Raw genomic sequence first — 25,705 nt, 5'->3', positions numbered from 1 at the left:
TCAATTATTCTTGGGTTAGCTTTTGGAGTTCTTCATAACTTTTCAAATTCAGAACACAGAAACAAGTTGGGGACATGAGAGAATATGAAAACAATTACACAATTGCAAAATTATTAGGAAAAAAAACACAGAATCAACAACTTAATTAAACAACAACAAAAATAAAGCATCAATATGCTGCTAACAGCTAATTCTAAATGGATATAGATTCTGCACAGCAATTTTATTCAACATTGAGATGCTTAGAAAATGGCAACCATCATAAACAGTCCTAATAAAAAGTATGCCTTAATTCCTCACCGGGTCTTGGTATGGACCATGGTTCACTGCTTTAAATGGTATCTATGGCTAGGCAGAAGGCTCAATGAGTAAAAACTGATTTCTGAGCAAATGTGAGGAACTGAATTTTCATCTCCATATCCATACTCTTTAGTATCATGTCCATTGCTGTGATAAGCTACCCTGACAAAGAGCAGCTTAGAGGAAAGGTTGCTTTTAGGACACAATTCCAGGTTACAATCCATCAGAGCACAGAATGAAGGTGGTGAGAACTTCAAGTACCTGATCACCACACACCCATCTGAAGGGGAAGGAAATAGACAGATGTATTTTCACTTGTTACTTTAATTTGTACTCAGCTCGATTTTTCCACTCATATAGTTTAGGATCCATTTCTAGGGAATTGTAACCCCCACAGTGCACTTGTTCTTCCCACATAAATTAAGTTAATCAAGACAAGCCCCCAGAGACAGGCTCTCAGTCCCACCCATTGTAGATAATCCTTCATTGAAATCCCTTCAAAGGTGACTCTAGGTTGAATCAAACTGACAATTCGTCACAGCACAGGAAGATCCCAGTGTGGAAGCTCATGCTTGTGATCTCAGCACTGGGGGGGGGGGGGGCAAAGACAGAAAGATCTTAGGGCTTAAGGCAGCCAGTCTGCACATCACATATACCTACAGGAGCAAACACAACTTTGCACAATAGGGATGCCCCATTTATACAAGTAAAATGAAATGAAAAGTTTTAACATTATTAGAAAATATAAGCAGGGTATAATAATGGTCACTGCCTATCATCCAAGCACTTGAAAAGGCAATATTGGATGTCATTATTTTGAGGCAAGCCAGGGTTGCATGGTGAGTTCAAGGCTTGCTTGAGCTATACAGTGAGACCTTCCTTGTCTAAAAATCTAAAACCAATAGGTTTGTTGAAGATGTACATTAATTATGTATATCCTGCATTTTAAAATCTTCTATGGAGAGGAAATAATATGCTTGAGACCGACTATGCTTCTATAGAAAAAGTTGACAGCTGAACTATGAGATGAGGTCAAAACCAAGGTACCATTTGCTATCTATGTGCCTGAATCCCGTGTTCCCTGCAGTATATTAACCAAAACAGCTTAAGATCACATTCATGAGTAGATGGCTTCATCTTAGAAATCTTGATAGACTCTAAAATGCATGTATTATGTGTTGGTTAGATTAATCAAGCAAATGAAAAAAAATATACTTTTTATCTAATTTTCATATTTCAATTACTCTACATGCCTAAGTATTTTTACATGTTGTAGTCAGATGTTTTTCATGTTGTAATGGTCCATGATGCATATTTTTTTAATTCTCAATGAAAAAACTAGTACATTCTACATAATAGAATAATTCAAGTTTCAGTTAGTTAATAATAATTTCTAAACAACTTAGTCATTAAATTCATTTTACAAGCTGTGTAGACTTCACAAAAAATATGGATTTGGAATACAGTCGTTTATATTGCTTTCAATTCACCATCTCAAGTAAAATGATTATTTTCCAGTTACTGAAGTCATGCCTTGTATTCCGGTAGAAATAGAATTTATGACAAATTTAGTCACTTTTGGGAAGTATGTCTTTTTTTTTTTTTTTTTTTTTTTTTTTTTTACAGATAAGGAACATTGGTTCATTAAAGGAAACAACAAACTTCAAAGGTTCTATGGCTTGTATGGGGACAGAGGTAACCCTAATGCATCCTGTATTTTCCTTCAGCAATCTTTTGTCTCTATCTTAATTAAGTATTTTTTGATTATGCATAATCTAACTCTGACTCAATTTTATAATTGCCTCTTTAACTTTGTCAGTATTGCTCACAGTCCCCTAGTAAAGTTTCTTCAGTGATGGAGCCTGTCTGAATACTGACGTCTTCTCCTTGATGTGTTCCAAAAAGCAGAGTGGAAAGGCAGAAGGAGAATCGCTGAGATAACAACACACATTTCTCTGTTGGCATCACCATATCCCAACTGTGTAAACTTCACTTACTCTCCAAGCCTCACATTCTAATGTGTAAAAGAAGGAAATGATAATAATAAAGAACTGGCTTCACAGGTTTGAAAAGTTGATAAAATAAAATATTTATGCACAAAAACAAGCTAAAACGTGTAGTTTCACATATTTACAATTTGAACTTCGTTCAAGAGCTCCAAAAGAAGCCAAGAAGTATGTGTTTCTCAAACAACAAATAAAATGTACTGCATGCCTCTTCTGTGCAGAGTCCAGAACAGGCAGGAAATGATGCAAAAATCTCCAATTTTGCTATCATTAATATGCAAAGATTGTGAGAATGTACCACTGTGTGTATGACTCCTACTATTTGCACTATTTGCCCTGGATGCAAACAATGTGCACAGAGGCCTGCAGATAAGGAAGCAAATGTATGTAGGAGTCTCCAAGGATGAGTACTCAGACACAGACAAGTCCTCAAGTTGAAATATGTGAAGAGGGCATTGCAGAAAAGATAAAATTAAAGGAATAATGAGAGAATCAGGTGAGAGTATCCCCATTCATGGAGTGTGTTAGACTATTCAAGCTTCGAGTGAGATGGAACAACTTATGAGCATTCCATTGTGTGAAATGTCATTGAATTTGCACTTTATCATGATGTAATAATGATCTTTTAAGAGCTTCATATAAAGGAACATAGGAGGCAGCATACAACATGGCACCCAATGGCCCTACCTCTTGGTGCCCATGTCTTTTTTGTGTGATAGCATCTCCTTGAGTGCATGCTAGAGTTGTTGACAACTCTAGTCAAGAACAGGGTGTACAAGCCTCTGCTTCTATCTAGGGTGATATTGATACCTCTCACTATCTTGCTCACTTGGCGTTGAGAGGACACAGCTACATGTAACCGAATCACATCTCTAACCAAGAGCTTGTAAGAAACAAAAGGCCCTTAGTCCATCAGTCTTCCAGAATAATAACCTACCTGCCAATTACAGAGGCTAAATTAGAATGAAATTTTCCCAGTCAAAAATTCAACTGGCAGACACCTTCAGTGTGACTTCATTGGTGACCCTGTGCCACAAATACTTGGCTTAGATAAATTTAATCCACAGAGACTAAGAGATAACAAATGATGTTGCTTTACATCTCTAAGTTTGAGGTGGTTGTTATGAGGCAGTAAATAACTAATGTGTAATAGAACAGTTGGAAACTAAAAGTCTAGCAATTATGAGCAGGCAAAAGTTTCCATGGATTGATCCAGTTTTGATGGAGGGAAAGTCATGAAATTCCATATCTGTTTCTCAGTGGCTTTGCTTTTCAAGGATTTCTGTTTGACATGTCTGTATAAGAGAGGGTTTGGGAAGATAGCTAGCTATATATGAAAATCAAGATTTCAGGGGACAAGACCTAGATAGCATTAAAAACCTGTGGCTATCAATGTATAATATTTACAATCTTGAAGAGTAAATAGTCCTAGAACGCACTGAAGTTTCAGTGCTGGAAAGTGGTGGATGATAAAATGGGAGGGTTAAAAGAAGACAGTGTTTTCTGGATGGCACATGAATAAATCAATTCAACAGCAGGAAAGGAAGTCAGTGAAAGTATCCACAGAAACCACAGAAACTTGAACATGATAGATGAAGTGTGAGCAAGACTCTAGTTCAAGTTGTCTCTTCAAATAAAAAGAGTGCCTATATTCCCTCATTATGATTAAGTCATTTTTTACCTGCAAAGGACTTGAGTATGTGAATAGTTCTACTCTTTAAAGACAAAACCTTCCATTTGTAATAGCCTTGCCACACAGAGCCCTGTAGATTAACCCTGAAAATTAAGAACTAAGTTTCTAGCCACTGCATTCCTGACACATACTTACCTTAACTCTACCATAAGAGACAGTCAATCACCTTAAAATTAGTTTTGAAGTTGGTGAGTACCATCAAAATTTAGATTCCCTATTGAAACAGATTACTATTTATAAAAATATCCTCTAAGTCCTTCCATTATAGGACTCATTCCTGCCAAATAAGCAGATAAATGAAGAACAACATATTTTGTGAGGCCATTACTTTGTTATTGCTACTGGCCATCCTGTTGAATCACTATTGGTTGTTCTACAGTCTGTGCATTGTTTTAAGTATATGCCAACCTCATTTCCGTATGTCATCCCCACGTTTTTCATTCTTTCTTGAACATTACTATCCTCAATGGGAGTAAAAGTGGAAATCTTTACAGGAGGATTTGAAGTTATTTCCACAGAAGCTTAAATGAAAATGAACAATTCATTAACTGCAGACTGTGATACAATCTCTCAAGTTTATGGCCATTAGACAGCCCATTAAGGCACAGATGTTAGAAAACTGAAATAGGGTATCCAAGTAAAATCTTTGCATAAGGAGTGCTAGATCTGAGATTTGTAGGTCACACTTTTTGAGCAGCATTACAACATATAAATAGAAAAGTCAAGGTTCATTGGGAAAGAGAAATGAGAATAAATTGTAAATATTATAAAGCTGACAAGTGCCGTATGCATTACAAATCTTGGGAGAATTACACAATATTTGATTACCTGTCTGTTGTTTCCTTTGTTCTACTTTCATTTCTGCTTCTTTGATGAAATTCCCCTGATCAAAAATAAAAACAACAACAACAAAAAAAAAAAAAAAAAAAAAAAAAGCAGCTTAGGGGAGAATGGTTTCTTTAGTTCACAATTCCAGACAGGACAGTCAATCATTGTGGGAAAGTCAAGACAGGAACTCAAGTAATTAGTCATATCATACCCATAGTCAAGAGCAAGGAGAAACCAAAAAAAATACATCCATGTTTGCTTAGTTTCTCTCCATTAGCTTTCTCCTTTTTTTATACTGATCAGGACTCCCCTCCTATTGAACCCACAATGAACTGGTTTTTCTATGTCAATTAAAAATTAAGATGGTAATCATCCCTAATGTATGAACTGGCTTTTAGGAGCCAATTTCCTATGAAGGGATGCCTTGCTCAGCCTAGATAGAGAGAGGAGGGTTTTGGTCCTGCCCCAAATGATGTGATAGGCTTTGATGATTCCCCACTGGGAGGTCTCACACTCTCTGAGAAATGGATGGGGTGGGGAGATGGTGGGAGCAGTGGAAAGACAGGAAGGAGAGGGAACTGGGATTGGTATATAAAATAAAATTGTTTAAAAGCAAATCAAGACAGTTCCTGTCATTCATTCCCATAGTCAATCCCCATCTAGGTAATTCCTTATTAAGACTTCTTAGGAGGTGAATCTAGGCTTTGTCAAATTGACAGTTAAAACTAACTAGCCTTACACTTGATCTGAGCAAGGCCAGAAGTGGTGGTGCAGGTCTTCAACTCCAGCACTCTGGAGGCAGAAGTAGGCAGATCTCTGTGAGCTCAAAGACAGCCTGGTCTACAAAGTGGGTTTCAGGACTGTCAGGGTTACATAATGAGACTCTGTCTCAAAACAAAGCAAAACAAAAACATAATTACACATCCTTGTTATATGATTCCATTTTTTGTTGTTGTTGTTATTAACTATTCTTTGCTTCCTCACCACAATGATTTTGTAATACTATTGTCTAGAGACAAAAGAGTGAGTTTAATCTTCCCTCTATTGCATGCCACCTAAACTATTTTTTTGTGACTGGAGGAATGTCTTTCTGCCACATTTCTTGTTCACAACCAATATTTTTCAACTTTCTAATCAAATTTGGTGAAATATCCCTCAGTTTCTTCCGGATATGTATATAAATTTCAAATTTCTCACAGAATGTTATGTTTTCTTATGTTATAACTAACAATAAATTGCTATTTAATATTCCTTAATAAATACCTGTTATAGTAAATTATTGTTTCCAGTGTAATATGAACCATTGTTTTGCAATATATTTCTCATATTAGAGTAATTTATTTTGAGTTCATTTATGTTACTTGTGTTTCTTTCATATTATATTCATTTTATTTGATTTTTTTCTTACACTGTTATAAATAATTTGAAGATGAAAAGAACAAATGCCACATACATTCATGAAGTCAAAAGTTGGAATTTTTTATTTTGTTGAAACATTCCAAAATGACCTTCAAAAATGCCTTACAATGAGTGACATTGACTTAACTTCCCCTTAGACAGGCTTCAAAAGTCCCCATAGCTTCTACCACCAGCTGACATAGGACACTGGTATCTTGGGGATGATAAAATCAATTATGTTTCAGTATGTAAGGCCATGGTCATTTTGATAAGATATACACAGCACACAATCTCCCAGTGAAACCCCAAGAAGTAAGTTTCATGGAAAATCCACCTCTGGTTAAATAGGAAACACAGTAAGAATTAAATTATAAAATTGAGATTCCACAGTCTTAAAATGAAAGAAGTTAGAAAAAAAATGACAAATTATTCCATTAGAATTCCAGACCTTTTACATCTCTCTTTTAAATTCATGGCAAATCAAGTAAGCTGACACATTTGTCACTGGAAAACGATAATGTATGTGGTATTGAAGCATCTGAGAAGCATTTTGCCTCAAACCCTTTTCAACTTTGCATTATTTGTGGTTTAACACAAATATATAATTCACTCATCCACTGATTCATCCCTTTTTTCCCCCATTTTGTACAATATGAGCAGTACATATAGAGACAGAAGACATATGCTGTTCCCACATGGGTCACACTCTAATCAGGGTGACAACCAAGTCAACAAAGGACAAGAGTACATTGAATTAAGCGCTGTAAAAGAAGTAAGCATAGGTCTATAAATTCAGGATAGACTAGTTACAGGTTCCTCATTTGAAAAAGACAGAACAATTTGTCTGAGCCATGTGCCAAAAGATAAGAACACCAAAAGTATTCAAAGAAAAGTAGATGAAAACATGAAGAGAAGAATAAAATTTATAAGATGAAGATGTATAACTAGTATCTATTAGTTAACTTTGTAGGTAAGTTTCCTAACTTCACATGATACTTAATGATGAGTAAAAAACATGGCAGGAAGAGTAAAAAGCCATTTCTCATTCTTCAAAAATAATAATGGAAATAGTCAGAGTAAGAATATGTAATTAAATATTTTTATAACACAGTAGTAAATAGCATGCCTCTTCCTAAACAAGACACTCCATAATTTATTTTAATTTCTTTTTTCTGGAATTCTCTACCAAAACACCTTCATTTCACTCTATTCTTTCTTCTGTGGAAATTTGAAATGCTGTTCCATTGCCTAACAACATTTATTTTTCTTAGGAATACATTATCTCATTCAAAATAAATCATGATAATTCTGGAAAAATTATCGTAACAAATTTTGTGGTTTTCTTGTGAATAAGAAATAAAATGCATGGAAAAGAAAGCATTTGCGTGCCAGATCATAACAGGAAAAGCACTTCCAGGTTCCCAAGAGTCTTTGTTAAGGCTTTAAATATATTGATGTGGATATCTATTGCCTTGAAAGAAAATGCCCCAACACTCAGCAGCTGAAATAATCATATAACTTTGGAGAGCTTATTTTGAAGCACATGGTGATCTTAGCTAGTCTCTCAATCTACTTCCATCAGGTGACTGATGAAACAAGATCCTTGAAAGAGCAACTGAGAAATGATAAGAACCCCCAGTAGCTTTTCTCTGTATCTCTCTGTCTCAGTCTCTTTTTCTCCTTTCTAATAAACTTAAGACCTTATTCTGTGTCAAATATGAAATGTGCATACCATATAGGCTCAAATGTTTGCATGCTTGGTCTGAGGAGTTGTTAAAGATGGGAGGTGGAACCTAGCTGGAGGAAGTTGATTCAGAGGAGCAGCTCCCTGGCATTCTGATATCCCCAAATGTTCCTTGTCTCTCTGTTTCCTGGTCCATTGTGATGTAAACTGAGATGGTATATCAAACTTTCCCTGCCACAGTGGATTTAACCATCTGAAAACATGAGCAAAAATAAATCCTTCCTCTTTAAGTTGTCCCTGACTAGTATTTTGACAAAGCAGGTAAAAATAACTAAGACAGATCTCTGACATAGTTTCTCAAAATATGCTCATTTGGGCTGTCTTCTAATACAATGGCATTAGGACAGTAGGACCATGACATACCTGCTCAGCATTCTTGTCCAAGCATTCTAGAAATCCAAGTCTACCTTGTCTTTCTTTTCCTAACCTAGTGTGACAGGCTCACATAAGATCACTTCTACCATCTGCTGTTACTGACAAAGAAGACATGTAATGTCCTCCATCCTAGAGTAATACATAAGTTCCATCTCTCAATGGAAATAGAATTCAAGGCACACTGATGGAGGAATATAGTGAGTGGATGCTGATACTTCAGCAATCTTTAAAAAACATAGTCTGTCTTGCTCATTTTTTTACTGAATTTTAAAAACTGACTAATGAAAACTGATTTTTTTCCCCATTATCTAATAAGGCCATTAAATTAGAAGCAAAACCACTGACTTCAAGACTAGTTAAACATTTAGTGTTCAATCATATACTAGGGAGTGTAAACATCACACATGCGAGCGTGAACACATGCAAACACACACATACACACACACACACACACACACACACACACACACACACACACACACAGGGCTGAAAGGAAGAGCCCTAGAGGATCTGTTTCTACTCCCTAGTGCTGACATTAGGAGCACACACCACATTCCAGAGCTTTTATTACATGAACTCTGAGAATTTCTGAGAATTATACTCAGATTCTCATGCTTCTCTAACAAGTATGATACTGCACTCTGCCATCAGTCCATGACAGACTTTTTGTAGCTACTGTTTACTGGATGAATGAATCTCTCCTGAGAACCTTGTCCTAGATTCATCCTGTGAGACTAAGTGCTGCTCTGCAGAAGATTTAAGAGAGCAAATGATACAGGCAGAGGCAAAGCTTCTCTGCCAGAAGCCATCTCAAGGCTCTCTTTGGGTTCCTGGTATTTAAGTTTCCTTGACCCCACTCAGGGCTTTAAGGAGGAACAATAAGAGAAGGAAGTCAAACAGGAGAGTGCTAATTAAGTTAGCACTTAATTAGGAAGACAAAGGAAAGGAAGGAAAGGGACAGTGTTAATAATATAAATAAAAGGTAATCAAATCCACTATCTAAGTTTTAAAAATCTGACCTTTGTTTCATCTTTTAGAATGTCAGGCTTTAACACTTTCAATTTCTCTTCTAGAGTTCTCTTTTCCAGTTGATAATCTGAACTATAGCTTTCAGGATAAATAGAAACTAACAACCCAATGTTATTTTTAACCTAATTCTTTGAAATCATAAGGTCTCATAGACTGGACGATATGGCTTACAAATAATTCCTTTCCATATTTCCAAGTATCCCCATTCTTATTTCTTAAGACATTTAGTATTTGTAGAGACTGAGCTGCTCCTATTAAAGACCTGTGAATGTGAGCCTTCAACTCAGACAAAAGGCAGAGTCAACAAAATAGAAAGCACTGGTTCCTGACCAAGAAACAAATTTAAATGTTGAGATGGGTAGCTGGCTGAATCCATCCAAGTGTCTTAAAGCCAAGAAAGGATATTCATGCAAAGGTATTCTTTCTCACTCAGGAGGCAAAGGAAGGTAGATTTTTCTGGGTTTGAGGCTAACTGGTCTACATAGTGAGTTCTAGGACAGGGCTACAGAGGCAGAACCCCCTCTAAAATAAATAAATAAATAAATAAAGCCCTTACTTGTTCCCTTTGTAGAGCTTTAACTGGTATAAATTTGGTTTTCTAAAAGAAATATACATCACTGATTATATGATTTCTTATTATTTGGTTTGAATCTACAAAATATTTCACAAACTGACAGGTTGAGGGGCATCATATGAATCTTCCTTTTCCCCCTTATCATGAAAAGATTTTATAAGATATGTATTATCTGTCTTTATAATGCATCAGTGTTCATATTTATTTTATTCTAGAAAAGTTTTTTATCGTGGCTTGAATGTGTCCACCAACAAGTTCATGTGGTAGAAATTGAATTCCCTTAAATGACAACCAAATGGCATTTGGAGGCAGGGACTTTCAGACAGAACTCAGGTTAGAAAAAGTAGGAATCCCATGATGTCACTACTGACTTTAAAAGATGATGAAGAGTGCTCTACAGTAGTACACTTGCACACCCTTAATGTGTAATGCTGTCTGACTTTTTGTTACCTCAAGAATCCCCTCAGTAGATGCCAACAAAATGCAGGCTCAATGCCCTTGACCTTCACAATCTTCAAACCAGGAGTCAAATATACCTTTAATCTTTAAATGACTCAGGCCATTGTATTCACTCATGGGAACAGAAAATGGACTCACATATAATTTTATCAAACCTCGAAGCACTGCTGTTTTTATGGTGTGTCACAGAGATTAAGGAGGCTTCATGTATACTGAGAAAGCTTTCCACTGGGTAAACAATAGCCCAGGAGAAAGCAGGAATGGAAAAGAAGCATATCGTTCCTAAACAGAACTAGCAAACAAGGTCTTGTAAATGCATCAACTAGAGTTCATTAAAAAAAAAAAAGGGGGGAGTTCTGCATTACTTGTTAGCAAAAAGAAACACAGGACAGCAGCAGGCTTTAGTAGGGAATATGGAAGACAACTAAAGCTGTCTTGATCGGGGAAGCCATAGATGTTGAAGGTGAGCTTTATACATCTGAGATGGTCAAGTGGGGTAAGTGTGGAAGCTGATATTGAAACAGCACTCAAAAAAGCTGTCCTAGTGAAGTTGGACTGATCATTCTCATTAGAACCCTTCACAGACCACGTGAACTCTGTTCTAGACTAAGAACCAACTACAGGTGCTGCCTTCTCTTGGGAACCTTAAGCTTTTACATGGATGTAAAGAGAGGGACAGGGGTAAGCAGTTGGCTTTGTCCTTAAAGTGTTCTTCCTCAAGCATGAAGCACGAGAAAATGTCAGGCATGGCGAAGTCACTAGCAATCCCAGTACTTGAAAAACAAGACAGGTAGATCCCTGGGACTTACTGGCCAGCCAGTCCAGGGGGAAAAAAGAAAAGAAACATTTTAGACAGCCCCTGTGATAGGACATCTGAGAGTGACCTCTGTCCTCCACATACATATTCATACACACACATGCACACACATGCAAGCGCGCGTGCGCACACACACACACACACACACACACACACACACACTAGGGGGGGTATTAAAATATTTTTCATTAAGAAAAAAGACTTAAACAATTCTTTGAAAACCCTCCAAAGTCGACAAACACTATAGTAATTTCTTTCTCTTTGCTTTGTTAGTGAATATTTATAGTATTTGTCTTTAAATCTCAGTCTAGAAGGCAGGTTATCTAACTCTTTGCTTATTTGATTTCACAATAAAAGAAAGGGATTTTAAACTACTATAAGCAGACACAATGAGGACATGAGCTCTTACTTCAGAATGAGCTAGATGATCAGACTCTGATTCGAGCTCTGTCACTAACTGTGTGGCACAGGGCAACTTCCTATCTCTCTTGAACTTGAGTATTCCATTCATAACCTAAAGATGATAAAAGCTCCCTTTCTGAGCTGTCTTAAGATTTAAAGAAACCCATACATCCACAAAACACTTTGTAAAATATGAGGCACCAGACAAGTGTTCTCTGCCTAATGTAACTAAAATGACTCTTGTGTTCAAGGTCACCTGTAAGGTGTCAAATGTGAGGCCAATAACACCATATCACTATGAGTAACAGACATGAAAAGAATCATATTTAATTGAGACACTAGTTAAAAGGAAGTCATAGATTGTCTCTATAAAAATTCTTCAAGTGAGAGAGCTATTTCTATAAGAGAGTGATAATGTAAATGCTGAACAAGACCAAGTAGATTATGTCCTGAGACTTAAAGGTTAAAAAGAAGAGCTGAAGAACATGCATGTTAGTAACCTAAGTGAGGATGGACAAAAGATGCCTGGCCCTACTGAAAGAGGCTACAGGGAGCCCTGAGGCTGTGGGAGAACAAGGAGTACTGTGAAGATGTACTCTGTCTAGTTTTCCCATAGGGGAAATTTGGAATCAGTCTTGCTTAATTCCTAATAATTTAATGAGGAGATAGGCTCTAGATGTGAATACAGATTCTTGAGTTTGGGCATTAAAGGGGCTGGTAGACTATTTGCCTTGCATGCAGAAAGCCCTAGATCTGCTCTCCAGCAAACACCAGCAAGCACAAACCTTGAGTGGTGGTGGTATGTTCTTGTAATGTCAACATGTGGTGGGTGGAGACAGGGAAATCAGAAGTGCACAGTTATCCTCAAGCTACAAAGGCAATTCAGTGTCAGCCTGCACTATATTAGATTCTGTCTAAAGGGAGAGAGAGAGAGAGAGAGAGAGAGAGAGAGAGAGAGAGAGAGAGAGAGAGAAAGAAGGAAGAAGAATAGATGGACATACCAACAAAAGCAAAACTAAGATCAGTTTTGAACATGAACTCATATTTACACAGAAATAAAGCCTATAACAATACTTGAGCTTATAAGATGAGTGTGAATTCAGATCTGCTTGTGGATTTGGACCCTCCTACAGTGAGAGGGAAGCTGTAAAAGTTGGCGATGAGTTGCTGCCATGTTCACTAAAATGAAGTTGGTCATGTGGAATGTGGGTGTTCTGATGCTATCAGAGACAAGAGTCGTAAGAAAACAGAAAGTCCAAGTGGAGCCCTGGTCATTTGTGGGAAATGACCTCTGATACCATCTTTCCTCCTATGAAAATGAGTATGTCTTCTCCCACCCTCACCCCAACAACTTGCTAAACATTTCTCAAATCATCAATGCATCAAGATGAATCTGATACCTGTCACTCTGGCTAGAGTCCACAATAATAAAGGGAGTTTGAACAATAGATGAATACAGAGAAATGTATGTTGACAGTCATATTCATCTAAGATCAGCTGAGCCACTGTGACCCCAGAGTCTCCCAAAGAAATTAATGTGAAGCTGAGTTATGCTATTTTTACAATGTATTTGCAATGTTTCTGATAACAAAAGGAACAGTGTGCACAAAAATAAACAGCACTATAAAACAAAATAAAATCCTGCTGACAGAAAGATTATATTTGATTATGGAAAGAAAATACTGGCTTACTTGGAGAATGACAAATTTAATCTTTTTTTCCTTTTTTTCTTTATCTTTTATTTGCCTATTGTTTTTGGAGATGATGCTGATGCTAGGGATTGAGTAGTGAGCTATTTACTTTGTCCACACCTGTGGCACAGACCACACCCATTGTGGGTGGAGACAGGGGCGGACATTACCTGGGGGAACTAAGTCTGAGGAGAGGGCTCTGAGAGTTCTTTAGCTGTAATGCTGCACCTTCTTATTACATCCTGGCCAGAGTTTCAATAAAACTCCAGTCAAGTATTTCCTGCCATGCATAGACTAGCTATTTATGCCACAGCCAATCCTGTCGAAATTTTGTAGCTAAAAATTTTCTTTCTACAGGATCCCATGGAGCAATCATCATCCCATTTCAAAAGGAAGTAATCTCAAGATAACAATTCCCCCTTTCCCTACTCTTGGCATTTGGGGATAATATTCATCTTCTTATAGGGTTGGGTATGGAAGGTGATGCTTAGACTCAGGTATCTCTTAGGGATAGGGTGTGGTTGGGAAATGTATGGTATAGATGGGATATGGATAGATTAGCCTACCTTCTTGTAAATTAATTTAGTAATAGTGAGATATTAGTATTATAAAGCTAACAATGTTATAGATTCTTATATGTGGTAAAATCAAATTGTTACTCCCTTCCAATAATTGTATACAAAGTGTATATTTTGTCATATTGTGAAAATCTCTCCAGTTATGATGTTTTTTGCACAATATCCTTACCATATTCTATGTATGTATAATTTACTTATGTTCAAGACATTTTTGATATTGATACAATTTAGGATATTTTTATCGTGCTGTACTTTATAGTTTATAGTTCTACCTCTGGTCTAGACATTTCTACTTTACCTCTGTTTTAGGGATTTACATATATATGTGTGTGTGTGTGTGTGTGTGTGTGTGTGTGTGTGTGTGTGTGTATATATATATATATATATATATATATATATATATATATGTAAATCTTAGGTATTTGTCCCTGCTTTACTCAGGAAAGTTTAAATCAGTGTTATAGCTAGGTTCCTGAGTATTACAGATTACCTTCACCCATGTTTCCTATACCTATGAGATTAGTCAGACATAGATGCTTAATCTTCAATCACTTCATAGACCTACAGAACATGGCATTTTAAACATTTTAATATTAGTATTCTGTTGACATGAGACACTATTGCTCCTGATAGCACCATTCACTTTCCCAAAAAAATGTTAGACACTATTGTTGCTCCTTCTGGAATCCATCCTTGCTTCAGCTATGGCCTCTTGGGCAAAGAACTGCCCATACCTCAACCACTGATTTGGACCTACGGTCCTATGTGCTTGCAGGAGACGAACATAAAAGACTGCTGAACCCTGCCAAGTCAGAATAAGACAGCCTATCTACCTCCCTGCTTTTGTTGTAGTCTGTCAGGAACTCTAGGCCTTAGCCAAAACTGACTGTACCTGACTGTACCAATGTTGCTGTGAGACCTTGGGTGACTGCCCAGGTAGCATGCTGTTTCTGTCCTTGCTGCACCATTTGGAAGTTGTCCATCCTCACTTCCTGACAACCCTAGTATTGTTATTTTCCATCTCAGGTCTTTGATGAGGTGGAAGATTAAACTATCGTAATTATTTTTCTCTCTTCCTAGTTAGAGATATTAGGTACTAGACTTAAGCTTTCCAGATTAGGGCAACTCTATTGTAAACCTTGTTTCGACTTTACCCTAGGACTAGATAGTTAGGTCTTAAGTCTGTATGTTCTCAATTTTCCTTTTCTTACAGCACACTTGTTATTCAGTTTCATATGTCATTTTGTATCAAGCCTAAATCTTTTCTTTAGACTAAAAGGGGAATTGTAATGAGATATTCACTTTGTCTGCACCTGTGGCACAGACCATGCCCATTGGGGTAGAGACAGGGGCGGGTGTTACCTGAGGAAACTAAGTCTGAGGGGGTCTCTGAGAGCTCTCTTGTTTGCAGCATGCAGGCAGGAGTACATCCGGAGGCATCCTTGGGATCAGGAAGCTGTTGGTGTTCATCTGTCCTTGTTGTAAGTTATTTCTCCCTGAATAAACATCTATTTGGCCTATTTGTTTCTCCTGATCCTTATTAAACATCAATCCCAACTTTCATATGACTGGCAAACACTCTAACAGTGAAACACATCCCAAGGGAGATTCCTCGCTGTTTATGCCAAGATCTCAGAAATAAACCAAATAAAATGATGAAAATTGAGTTTGTCCATCTGTATATTACTTGTACATGGGGCTGGCCAATGTGCAGGAAAAGAGAAGCAATTCTAGACCTGTTAATAATACATAGACTTTTTTGGCATTTTTCTCTACTGCAATTATGTATGTGCAGGCAGATTTGAAACCATTTAAACCAACTCCTTCCATCTAAACCACTGAAAACATAGTGATTTGCTTTTGTTATGCATTTTTAGAAAGATGAGCTGTGGGTGCAGATACAAGAGAGAAATGGGGAGGGAGGCTTATAGCAAACATTATTTGAGTTGTCAAATAGATACTTATAATTATAGAAATTATGTAAAGACAGAAATACAAGTGGGAAAGATACACGTGGAGATGAAGGTTTCTACACCCACATTTTCCTACACACTCTCCAGAAATTCTTCAACTAATGTTAGGCTGGGCTTGTGAATATAGTAACCTGTCTCAAGCATATCTTAATACTATTGGACTTATGTCAGGCTAACTATGCCATGAGTTAAGTACCCAGAATAACTGAATCTCTGCCTTATTGGTCAAATAGATCTATTTAATGTAGTCATGTTTATTTATTAAGAGGCCTTTATATATGCCAGGCACAATGAGTAACTTAGGGCCTTCTTGGCCACCATTAGTCATGTGTGACCTTGCCCACAGGCAGTTTGTCCATAGGCAGTTTTCCCCTCTGTCTGCATTACAAACCTTATCTAATTCTTTAAGATTAACCTAGGTTTTAAGACCAAGACTGTTGATGTCTGTGTCCACAGTCACTGGTAGAATACCACTGTGCAGATTGCATAGTTGATGGATAAAGGAATCAGTGCCACCCAAAGTCAGAATGGAAGTGCTATGCAGGTGTTCTGAAGAATGTGGGGAGGTTATCTCATGCCTGGGGAACCTAAGCTGTGAAGGTTCATCAGTCCTAACCTGACACTGGCATCTGGAATGCAACTTTATCAGGACATTCTCCTGAGAAAGAAGACTGTCTTGGGCTTCCTTGTAACTTTTCCTTCTCCTGTAAATTCTTTGGAATAGCCAGAAAGGGCAGAATGCAAATGTAATAAATGTTAGGCTACATGCAGCAAAGCCCTTTGGGGGTGTGATAATGATCTGGTAATAATGGCTTCCCACCAAGTAATCCAAGGTATTTCACGGTTTGTCTGGTCTAACCAGTTAGGGTTGAGAAGTACACCCCCTCAGTGAGATGAGGCATCTTGGAATGAGGGTTGGAGCTTACTGATAAGCAGCATGGGGATGTGCCATCCACCCCCACCAATCAGTATGAGTCATTTTCAACTCAAATTATGTGTCTCAAAGAGAAACTCTCAACATGTATTCTAATTCCTCACCTGTTACCAGAATCTCTCATTCACAGTGAGCTAAGGGTATTTACATTTTTAATCACAGTACTCCACATCTTACTGTTCAAATTCTGTCCTAGTTCATCTGAAGTACTCATGTAGTTCCCTGTGACGTCAGTAATAAGTGACCTATTTATCTCTACCCCCGAGGCTGCTGATCTGAAAGCAGAAATTTTAAGAAAAAGAGAATCAGAACTTCATTAATTTCTTGTGCGCATAATCAGTAATGGGAAACCCCCAGAAAGAGGTGGAAAGGCAAAGGGAAAAATCCTCTGAGATGCCTGGGTTTGTGTAACTAACTCACTGACTCTATCTAAGAACTCACTGTAAAAATTAGAAATGCCTCCCTCATGAACATCAGATCAATGTTTCTATAATCAGAAGTGTTCTTGGAGCTAACACACAACTCAGTTAAAGACTGCCTCAGCAAGTTACCAAGGGATAACTGGTACAGACTCTGAGTTAACAAAACATTACCCCATCCACAAACAATTCCATTAACTGTTCAGACCCTAAGGTCAAAAAACCTTTTTCCAAGTTTCTGTAAGTTTCTCTACTTTCAAAGCAATTACAAACGTGACCTTTCTGTCTCCCTAACAGCAGACAGCTCAAGGCAACTTTGTCCTAATCAATACAAGGAGAGAATCTCAGGACTTCTTCAGAATGGCTGAACAAAGAGATACAGTGTAATTTAAGAAAAGAAACACAAGTTCTGACTTTTATGGAGATAAATATGAAGGGAAACACTCAGCAAGTATTTCTGAGGGAAAACGAAAATCCTAAAAGCTAAAAGAAATGGAAACATGGAGATAGGACAATTTGAGGGAATGGAGGATTATTGGATGATTTGGGCATGACTTCAGTCAATTTAAAGGCGCAGAGACAAAAATCATCTCCCACTTAGTTCAGCTGTCTTCCTTTCCTTCCCTTCATAGTTAGAGCTCTTCCCAGATAATCTTCTAATACAAAGAGAAAACTGTAATGACAGATAAAGATACTTGCTAAATATCCTGAAGGACTCAGGAAAGGTATATTCAGATATTATTTCAATGGAGATATTCTGATAAAATGGATTAACTTTAAAGGGAACAAGGCTATCTGGAAGAAATCTTTCTTCTAAAAGACATACTATTTGCATTCGATCTTCTGTATAATATTATCAACATTATTTTGTGTGTGCTTGCTCACATTTGTGTGTATGTGTGTGTTGCACACGTGTGTGTGTATACATGCCTACTCAGATGCTTGTGGAGGCCTGTAGTCCATGTCACCTCTCTTTCCCATTTGCTCTGTTTTGATTGAGTCTTGGTCTCTCACTGTACCCAGAGCTTAGTTCTTAAACTGGGCTGGTTCAGCAAGTCCCAGAAGTCCTGTGACCTCCACCTACTTCCCACACTGGAACCCACCCTGGAACTACATGCAACTGGGGACCTGAATGCAGGCCCTTGTGCTTTAGGGCAGGCATTTTACAAATGAGAGATAGTCCAGCCCCTCTCGAGAAAACAAATATGACAACCTAGTGAATATGTCAGCGAGATGCTGTTGATTTCCCTTGCTTGACTTCTTTACTTACTATCAAAGTACTATAAATTTGAGTGTTATACTTTTACTTCCTTCAGTATAATTCCTTAAACAGCTCATAAACTTCATATTCTGTTTTCCAATGAAAAGCCACATTTGATTATAATTCCCCCTCCTTTCCTTGTGACTTCTTTTGTTGGTGTTTGTTTGTTTTGTTTTTTCTTCTTCCACTTTGCTGCCTTCATCCTTTTGGTCAAAGGAGAAACAATTTTCTCTCAGAGACAGGAAAGTTTATTGACTTCTCCATATTCTCATTACTATTAACTCTCTCTTTACCTAACTTTTCATCTCGTGAGCATTGAGTCATTTTTCTATTCTGTTCCTCAGTTCTATATTTCCTTTATGCCGTTGTATGAGCTGATGGTTTCTTTTCCTGAAAGCCACCTCAATAACTCTGCCAAGTCGGGTGAGTTTTGCCTCTTTTCCCAGGGTACTAGCTAAGAATGCTGTGTTCCCAACTCTCCAATGAGATCTTGCTCTCATCTTCACTCTACCTCCCTGCTTGTTTCCACTTTGCTCTTTCCTGGACTCTACCTATTTGGAATCCCCTGACATTATGATAATCTCCAGTTTTCGGTATTTAGTTTGCCTGCACATTAGAATCACACCTCCAATTTTTAGTCATCTTTATTAAGAAATGGCATGAGTGTTTTTGTAAGACAATCAGTTCTAAGAACAAAGACAAACTTCTGAAATTATGTTTTACATCATTAATGTTACCCTCCCTTTCAGTCTTTCGAAACCATTAGCCAGAGTTGCATCGGTTAGTCAAAACACTGTTAATGAATTCCAGTTAAGGCTAAAGTGATAGTCTATTTTTTATTCTATATTGGGCTAGTCTAATTTATCACCATTATTTGCCAATGTTTTGAAATGTGAACAATGACTGAGCCATATAAGTATCTCTGTGTGTTTGAGGATTTTGCCTCAGACAGGAATGTTCCTTGCTGTGTTCTTTCTCAACCTCCTGTCTCAGAACAGCATCCTGCCTTTTACCTTCAGCTCTGCAAAGCTGGAGTCAAGACTGAAAATTGCATCCAGTAAAAATTTCCTAAGCAGAGGATACTAGAAAGATACTGCAAACTGGAAGAAGTAACTAGTTCCTGTTTGCTGCCTGTGAATTTCCTGTTGACTTCCTATTTCTATGAACATCACACTAGTAAAACTTATGTGCTGGAGCCAATCATTCTCTGTGGCAGGATCCGGTTCTACGTATGGAGATTTGTGGCAAACCATTTGCCCCTGGCACCTTGATTCATTGAAGGATGCTAAGCTGTGTTGCCTTGTTGTGTCTGGGAAAGACTCAGTTGCACCAATGCAGTTTTTGAGTTCTTGTGATGTCAGCTAAGTCTTACGCGGCAGCTGCAGCATTGTTCAGTTCTTTTGATAATTTGCAGTTGTACCTTCAAACATGTGCACTAACCTCTGTCTTCTGGTTTTCTGATTTTCTGATTTTCATTGCTAATGGTTCTGAAATGTTATGTGGTTGGAGTTTCCAAGATTCACTTTCCTCTCTGTATCATACAGCCTTGGGAAGAAAGTATACAAAGAGAACAAGATCATGTATGCTAGGCAAATACTAACTCTAAATTTGTAGGTTGTGACTCAGACAGTAGTTCCCTCTGCAGGAGAAAGAGGATGAATGGAATCATTAAAACCCAGAAAGAAAGCAGAAGGGAAAACTGAGATCATAGAGCCTCACCCCAATGAGTCATGGCAAAATTTTGCAAAACAAAATATAGTTTCATATCAAGCAACATGAAGGCCCTCATAAAAAGCCAAACATAATCTAAATGTATTTTATTAAAATTATAATGATAAAAGAAAAGAACAAAAACTGAAGAAGTAAATTTTCCAGACACTTGTATGAGGTTTATAAAGCATGACCTGAGATAGAGAGAAGCTGTCCAGGAAACAATGGACTGATGCGGTGTGAGACAGCTTGGGAAGGAGTTATGGGGAGAGAGAGATGGAGTCAACATCATTCTAAATCCATAAAATATATATGTTTTTAAAAAACACAATTGTTTTTTTTTCCCTCCTTGTTGAAGACACCCTTAAGAATGTAATCGTTAATAAGGAAGGAAGAAAGTTTTCTTCAGAAACCAAAGGGAAACTCTAAGCATGGATTTACAGTCTCCCAAACTGTGATAAATAAATTGCTTAGATGGTTTTCCCTGGTGAGGCTATTAGCCCACTGCAATTACGGCTCAGTGCACTCATGAAGCAAGACCCAAGAGGAAAGTTCCCAGTCTTCTGTGGGTGATTTCCAGAGTTTATTCATGAAACACGATGTTCATAGCATCTTCCCTGTATAAAGATAAATCATAATACCTATTACGTGTGGTAAAGATACATGGAAACACAAGAACAAGCTAGCTAGCTGTCCTCCCAAAGGCTTTGGCAACTTGAAATGCTAGTTTGACTTCCTTAAACCAACTATTAGCCATTTCCCTCTTTCTTTATTCGATGAAACACAGCATTCATGACAGTGCTTCACTACTGATGGTACTATGAGCTAATATTTGTTTTGTGTGTGCCTATGCATATACATGCATGTCTATATGTATGCCTTTAAGGGTAGAGATAAACCTTAGGCATCATTCTTCAGTGGCTACCGACCTGCTGTTTTTGAGACAGGGTCTCTCATTGGCCTATTTCACTAGGCTAATAGGCCAGTGAAGCAGCTGGCTGCCTCCACCTCACCAGCATGAGATTATAAATATGTGCTACCACACCCAGGTTTTGACAGTTTGAACTGAGTCCCCATTCTTGCCTGATTTGCACTTTACCAACTGAACTATCTCCTGAGCCATTATTTTAGTCAATATGACATATATATAGATATATGTATGTATGTATGTATGTATATATATATGTATATATATATATATATATATATATATTCATTTGTAAATGTATATCACAGGCTCAGCTATGTTTATTCTTCAATGAGGTACCCCAATTCTTTGCAATTCTCTATATGGTATTAAATGAGCAGAGCACACTGAGGATTACCATTTTGCATTGTAAATTCATCACAGAATAATTCAAACACTATTTGCACCATATATTCCAAAGCACCATGAATGTTGTTCTGCAAGTACCTAAAACTATTATTTATGTCTGTCTGTGGGTCACATCCATAGAACTTAGTAGAACTTAATAGAAATTAATATCCCTGAAATTTGACTTGTCATAAAGAACTACATGCCACTGCCAGGAGTAATATGCCCATTACACATTAAGCATGTGGAATGATCTGGGTAGAAGCCTATACATTTCATGTTTGCTCGTTCTTTTGTTTCTTACCATGTCAGAATGGTATTACTTTTGCCCACATTGTTGTTGTGTATTTATATGAGTTCTTAATGTTAATTGAAAGTCTCTTCCATGGCAACCAAGCCATGATTAGAAAACTGGCTGGCTCCTTCTCCAAAACGAACATATTTTGTTACAATTTCCTTGCAGTTCATGATTTATTATGAGATCAATACTAGTTGAGAGGAGATATTCAATGTTAGAATAAAAATGAAAATAATAGTTTCCATAAAGCTATTAGAAACCACAACTCATTTCATTCTTGGAATATTATATAATTCTCTAGACAATGAGATCATAAACAAGAAAATCCCACAGGCAAAATCCCCGAGAAAGTCCTAAATATTTGTTTTAGAACTTTCAGATATATTTCTCTTATAATTATGATCTCAGACAAGAGTCAGTTGCCAATAAAAGATTTCCATGGAAGAAATATTGCTGTAACAACAAGTATTAAAGTGCCAACAGTGTTCTAAGGAAGTTGAGAACTTAAGTGTCTTTTTTAGAGATCAACATAACAAAAGAAAATGACAGCATACTTTCTTGGAGAATTCTGAAGTATTAATTACATTGTCAAAAGTGAAGATTACATAATACAGGCATCCTTTCAATATTTCATAGATCAAACATTTACTGGCTAATCTGAATATTAACCTGTTTAGATAATCAATTTTAATTTTGCTATATATTTTTCTTATGCAAATGAATCATACTGTTACAAAGACACAGAGGGCTCAGAATAACTGAATAAATTTCAGTGACTGACCAGTTCCATGCAGTTTTATGTCTACCCTGATTTGTCTTTTGTGCCATATTCAATCATGAAAAGAATCATAGGGGTTCAAACCAGCCCCTTTACTTCATCTTACATGAAAGACAAGTTCAATAAGATAGTATTGTTTGGGTCTTATATTATCAAAGATCAGAGTGGTCTGGGGACCCACTGTCACAGGCTCTGTCCTCTCATTAATCTTATCAGGCTTGAGAATGCCTATGATTTGTGAGAGTATTGACCCTTCCCAATCAAGATGAGGTTGATGAATCAACAGCTTTTGGAATCTTCTACCACCAGCCATGCAGAAACTTGGTCTGCCACCAGACCTGCTGAGCCAAAATGTGCCTTGCAGTAAGGTCACTGGATAATGACTCTACAGAAAAGCAAATGTCATCAGGTTAGATTATGTTGTAAATATAGAAGCCTGGCACCTTCCCTCTCACTGGGGCTTTCTATATTTGATTGTGGCCAGGCATTTAGGGGTCCCACATAGGCAGTACAGTTTTGGGAAACTCCAAATGCTTACTGCATGTGAGCTTAGAGCATTAAAATTGTCTGCTGCAAACTGTCAATTGATGTGAGATGCAGTGGCAGTGAGCCAAAGTGCCTTGACCAGGTGTGTGACTTCTGTGGGCACAGCTCCATGTAGCACAACAGAAGAATCAGGATCTACCTGTCCCCAAAACAAATGAGAACAGAAGCAAAATGAGAACAAGGTAACAGAAAACTATTACTTGGGATTGTTATCCCTTTATTAGTTACTCAAAGGATACCACTAATTTCCCAAGAAATGTGGAGAACAGCTGGTATTTTTCTTATTTCATAGAACAGGAGAACAAAACCCAAGGAAGTCTGAAACCAAGTCAGGAGCATCTAAAGAATGACAGCTGAGATCCACACCCTTACCCACCTGCCTGCCCCAAGCTCAGACTCTTGAACAAAGATGGTAGAGAATTTGAATGTCAATTTTAATCAGTTATTGGAACCTCTCCTTAAGGCAGACCTCTTTTGTATTGTTTTATTTTTCCTGCAAATTAGTATATCAAGTATACATACCAGTCCCTTTCAGTGCTAACTTTAGGAGGGATGGACCGTTTAAATATGTTCTTAAAGGAAGACATATCCAAAAGGGTAGTGAAAAGGAAATTCTGCAACCACGAGTTAAATGGGTCAGATCACAGAATGAGAAGAACAGGCTTCACTCCCCTGAGAGGTCTCTTCTGAACATCTTGCAGACAAACAGCAACACATCCCTTCCTCCTCTAAGAAAAAAGCACTATCAACACTTCCCCTCACTTACACATTGCCAATCTTCTTTCCCTGGGTGAGCTAACCCTCACCCGTAGAAGTCAAATACTATCAATTCAATTAAACAAAGCTATTATACCAGACAGGCATGGAGAGCAGAGGGTAAGGCTCTATCTCATTTCTAAAAGCATCCAAGAGATTTTTCTCCCCAGAAAAGAAATCAGTGGTAATGATAAGCAACTTTATAGAGATAAATCTCCCCCAAACCTCCTAGAATTGCTTTTCTCTTTTGTTGTAAGCTGGCAAACAAGGAATTCATAAAGATTTCTTGAAGTCTATTTCACAGCTGTGCCTCTGCAGTGGCAAAATAAGAGGGAAAAAATTGGCAGAAATTACTTAAAATGCAAAAATAGCAAGGGGAGCTATTGCGGTGGGTTGTTACAAATGACTTTGGAGATTTGGGGCGGCTAAACCCTCCAAATGTACTGAGAAGCAGTCATTTCATCTGAAGATCCTCTCCCCAAATACTGTGCATGTATTGGAGCACTCTCTTATTAAATTACAGTGTTTTATAACCAGCGAATAAAATTGGTATCATGTTTACTATGCAAAAATCCCTGCTATTTTTCAAATGGATGTATATATTTTAATATAAAATTGAAATTTAATATTGAAAGCTCCAAGCGATAAAACCAACCCATCTAGTTTCAAACCCTGCTTAAATTATTTTTTTTAATTTTATATCTAATAACATAGTTCAATAATACTGAAACGAGATTAGTGCTATGATACTATTTGTTTAGGAAACCCAGAATGTTGCTATGGAAACAGTCATTCTGCATATCTATGGAAACAGAGACCGTGTTGTAAATAATGATACTGAAAGAAGAACCTTGTAAAGTTACCAGTCCATTCTAAGAAAAAAGAAAAGTGTGAGGCTGTAGAGCAAGGAAAAGCATATTTTTTTTAATAAAAGAACAGTACAGTTTATTGTTGTAATCTTTTTCTCATGCTAGGACTTTTAATCTAAGTCTCAGAGCTTGATTCTTCAGTAATTCTGAGTAATGTGTCAGTTACTGTCTTCCTAGTAATGACCAAACAAAGCCTAGTCTAATAACATTTTACCAGCCAAATTATTTATCCTACTAATGCTAAAGTGAGCAACATTGCAGAAAGTATACACTTAATTTAAATAAATGTTGAGAGTATAAAATAATCAACACTACACAGTTATAAACTGTGCTAGTAAAATAAAATTAGAGTGGGACAGGGTGGCCAAGGGTTGAGGATGACATCTAAAACAAAAGTGAGGTTTCCTTTTATGCAGTGAATATATGAAACCATTATTGGAATGTTACCTTGTAGTGATTTAATACTTTATTCCCTTAGTAAATCATGTCTGGCTGAAAGCTAATTATTACTTCTTATTTTCCTTTCATCTTCTGATGTGGCCAAGACAGCTATCACCAAAAAAATAGTGTCACACATTGTAGAATGAAGAAGTTTACTAAAGAACATAGTATGTAAAACAGCAACACATGTAAAAGCCACCAAACCCAATTCTCACCTAAGCCCTTGGCATTAACAAATACAGGGTCTGCACACATTTGAGCACATGAAGACTCATTTCGTTTTAAAAGGTACATGGCAATGGCAATGTCAACACTGTAATCTGAATGAAACATCGAAACATTGTAGAGGAAGGGAAAGAAGTTGGTTTGTGGCCTTGCCAACTAGATGAAGATACAAGTCCCAGTGCTCCTGGCAAAATCCCAGCATCTCAAGCTCTCTTTCTCTTTCATTCTTTTGTGTTTAGTTCCATTGTTAAGAGTCATAGAGAGAAGGACCTAATAGTCTCCTGAG

The sequence above is a fragment of the Phodopus roborovskii genome, unplaced genomic scaffold (assembly GCF_943737965.1).
Source record: "Phodopus roborovskii unplaced genomic scaffold, PHOROB, whole genome shotgun sequence".
Classification (NCBI taxonomy): domain Eukaryota; kingdom Metazoa; phylum Chordata; class Mammalia; order Rodentia; family Cricetidae; genus Phodopus; species Phodopus roborovskii.
The sequence above is the reverse complement of the archived record's forward strand: the minus strand, read 5'-3'. Positions refer to the sequence as shown.